Source organism: Schistocerca piceifrons, chromosome 7, assembly GCF_021461385.2.
Source record: "Schistocerca piceifrons isolate TAMUIC-IGC-003096 chromosome 7, iqSchPice1.1, whole genome shotgun sequence".
Taxonomy (NCBI): domain Eukaryota; kingdom Metazoa; phylum Arthropoda; class Insecta; order Orthoptera; family Acrididae; genus Schistocerca; species Schistocerca piceifrons.
In genome coordinates, this window is record NC_060144.1 from 326937447 (window position 1) to 326941161 (window position 3715).

Here is a 3715-nt window from a genome sequence, read left to right on the forward strand (position 1 = left end):
ATAAAGATCTCTCTCGGAAAAAAGAAGGACTACAATCTCTTTCAGAAGTTTTCCTACCACTTCGTCAATGGATTAGCTATATTTTTAACAGCTGACTTCACATTGAAAAGCACTGACACATAAAGGAAAATAAGCTCACGGCACAAACAGTTAGTCGCCCCGATGCGCACCCACAGATGAACCGTTAAGTCTTTATAAATGGCTCAGCGCCGGACTCTGCGGCCGAGCGGTTCTAGGCGCTTGAGACTGGAACCACGCGACCGCTACGGTCGCAGGTTCAAACCCTGCGTCCAGCATGGATGTGTGTGATGTCCTTAGGTTAGTTGGGTTTAAGTAGTTCTAAGTTCTAGGGGACTGATGACCTCAGGTGTTAAGTCTCATAGTGCTCAGAGCGATTTGAACCATTTAGATGGCTCAGTAATCGAGTCACGTGCTGAACGATACGTGCACTGCCTTTGAGTGAGCACAAGGCAGTAGCGATCAGAGAGACATTTATGTTTCAAGCGGACAGCGCACTTACAAATGAGTAAATATTTTAATCGACCCTAATGTTATTGAACTTGGAAGTGAGGGTCCTTAGGTCGGCTTACTGTGAATCACAGCGTAATCAAGGTTTGTCGTATATGTACAAGTGACACGAAATCATTCACAGTGCGATGCGTTTTCCTTAGTCATCACTGCACTTGTTTACTGTAAGGTCACAACTTGTTTCCGATAACGGCCAGGTACAGCAATATCGTGGTTGTGTAGTGAGGGCGTGACAGAGTGGCAAAAAGGCGCATTTGTCTTTGATCGTACCCATGGCCATGTGCTATTTGAAGTTGCTGGATTTGTTGGTGTTTCGTGGCGGACTGTTCAACGGATCTAAAAGCAGTGATATAACATAAGTTTCAGCGAAACATAACATTAGAATTGTGATCTGAAACACATCCTGACTGGGAGACACCGGAGACGCGTTTCACGGCTTCTGAATCAAAATCGCTTCAAACTTGTCAGGAACTGCCGCAGGCAGTGAATGAAGGTCCATTTTAAACCGGACAACAGGAAGTGCTTGCAATGAACATTTGATTTGGAGTCGTTCACTTCACGAGAGGCGACAACAGCATAGTTAACTTGGGCTGCAAGAATTTGTGACTAGTTTCCTCAACACCCCCACCCTATTTCGTCTCGACTGGCCTGGAAAATCACCTTACGAACCCGATAGAAAATCTGTGGGACATGTTGGAAAAGGGGGTTAAACGCTGACATCAGCATCCCCGCAAGTTGAGGGAACTGCGCGATCAAATCCTCAGCGAGTGGCTTAACCTGGATGTGACGTTTTTGCACAACCTTTTGGACTCACTTCCTAACCGAATTCAAGCGGTTTTCAAGTCCAGATGCGGAATAACGTGGTGCTAAATGATGCTTTTGATTTTTGTAGGGGAGACTAATTTTTTATCCGGTGAGGGTACATGACGATATCGAAAAATGAAGAAAAATTGCTGGAGACGATACATCAGAAGGAATACATAATGTCTAATCTCATGTTGGCAAACACATAGTGTCCATGCTGAACGCCTTTGTACTCATTCCCTGCGTTATTCTGTAAAGAACAATCCAGTGGACGACGCGGTTTCGCTTCCTGTCAGAGGACGAAATAATCAGGTAATAATACGGCTTTTGCAAAGTGTCACGAAAACAAAGCTAAGAACAAAATACGAGGGCTGGAACTTTAATAGTGGCAACTATTTATTTACAGCTCGTACAAAATAGATACGTGTTTCAAAGTTTTACTGACCTTCAAAGTATTCACCAGCATCGTGTTGCCATCGATGTGGGAGTAATAGGATAGTCTCAGCAGTGCCAGTTGTGTTGACAATTCGAGCGGCGCGGTCTATTGCCGGACGAATTTGTAGTAGTTCTGAAGCGAAGTGTTTCCTTCAGTTTAGAACTCGAGTTGAACTCACGAGGGCTTAAGTCAGGGGAGTGAAGTAGATGGTATAGCACTTAGCAGCCCCATCAGTCAAACATATCAGTACGAGCTTGCACTGTCACCCCTGCCACCCCGTCAAATTAACCATGCCAAATCCGATAGTAACCATGCCGACCCTGCGAAAACTGTGGGACAAAGGCACAAGCAAAAGAAGAAGAAGATTTTATCCAGCCATTGTTCTGAGTTATCATTCCTGCTCGTAATAAATTTGCAACTCACATAATTCCAAAAGGGTCCATGCTTTACACTGTACACTCAACGAGTCCCGCCTGCTGCACATCGCAGCTTTGCACTACTGACTATCAAAGATTCTACGACTCCACAGTGCTGCCATCACAGACTCACATACTATTGCGTAACAACTGCTTCTCTGACCACTATTCTTCAAATATATCATTTTCCTTTACAAATATTAACACATCCAATAACATCATCAAAAAACAACCAAGCTGCTGATATGAAAAGAAATGCCACCACAGACCATCACTCCTGGTTGTCGGACCAAATTCCAGGCGACAGTCAGGTTGGTATCCAAAAACTGTCCGCGGTGTATCCAAACACGTCTTCACCGGTCATCGGGAACCAGTTCGAAGCGAGGTTCATCACTGAAGACAGTTGAGCTCCGATCAGTGAGATTTCAGGCTGAAGACAGCAGTGGGATATCAACCTAACTGTCTCCCGCTATGCGTCCCGACAGCAAGGACTTTTAGTCTGGGGTGCCACATCTTTTTATAGCAAGACTTCTTTCGCTGTTATCCGCACCACTCCGTTTGCCAAAGTCTAACTTGGCCAGCAAAGTCACCGGATCTCTCCGCAATCGAGAACGTTTCGAGGAGTACGGGCAGGGCCTCCAATGAGCCTGGGATTCTGACGACATAATGCGCCAATTGGACAGAATTTGGTACGATGTCCCTCAGGAGGACATCCAACAACTCTCTCAATGAATGCCAAGCCGAATGACTGCTTACACGAGGGTCAAAGGTGGATCAACGCATGGTTGAATTTGTAAAGCTCTTTCCCTAGAATAAATCATCCAATTTTTCTGAAACTTTAATCATTTGTTTGTCTCTACATGTACATCACAGCTGCCGACCTCCGCCTCATTCGAGTATTTCCCTTGTGGTCCGCCTGTTTTCTTTTTTCTTTTTTTGGCTTAGAGTATCTGACAAGATATGGAGCAATAGAGGCAATAGAGGTGTAATGAACAGTACCGCCGCGTAGCGACGACCTAGTGGAAGGCCACAGATTCTCGAGTCACATAACTCTACAACTCCTAGAATTATGATGTGTGGAGCTACTGGATATGACAAATTGACTGATTTGATAGTTACTGAAGGGATACTGGTCGCCAGCATGCGACGGGAATAGTCGATCTTGCGGTCATATTCTTCATGACCAGGGCACCGAAAATTGTATTTCAGCGGGATAATGCTAGATGCCACACTGAAGTTCACACCACAAACGCCTTGAGGAATGCAATGACTCCATGACTGGCCTGCACACTCTCCTAACTTGTCACCTATACATTATGTTTGGGATGTGAAGGGAAGACATATACTTTCATACCAGCATTCGGCCAAAAATCTTGATACCGACGTGACAAAATTCATGAGATAGCTGTATGCTATGACTGTCTTGGAGATATTTCCTATAGTCAGGAACCACCATCTCTTCCTTTTATTTGTCTTCGTTTTGGCGTTATTTCATTATACTGCAGTCAGTTTCCGTGACTCAATATACCAG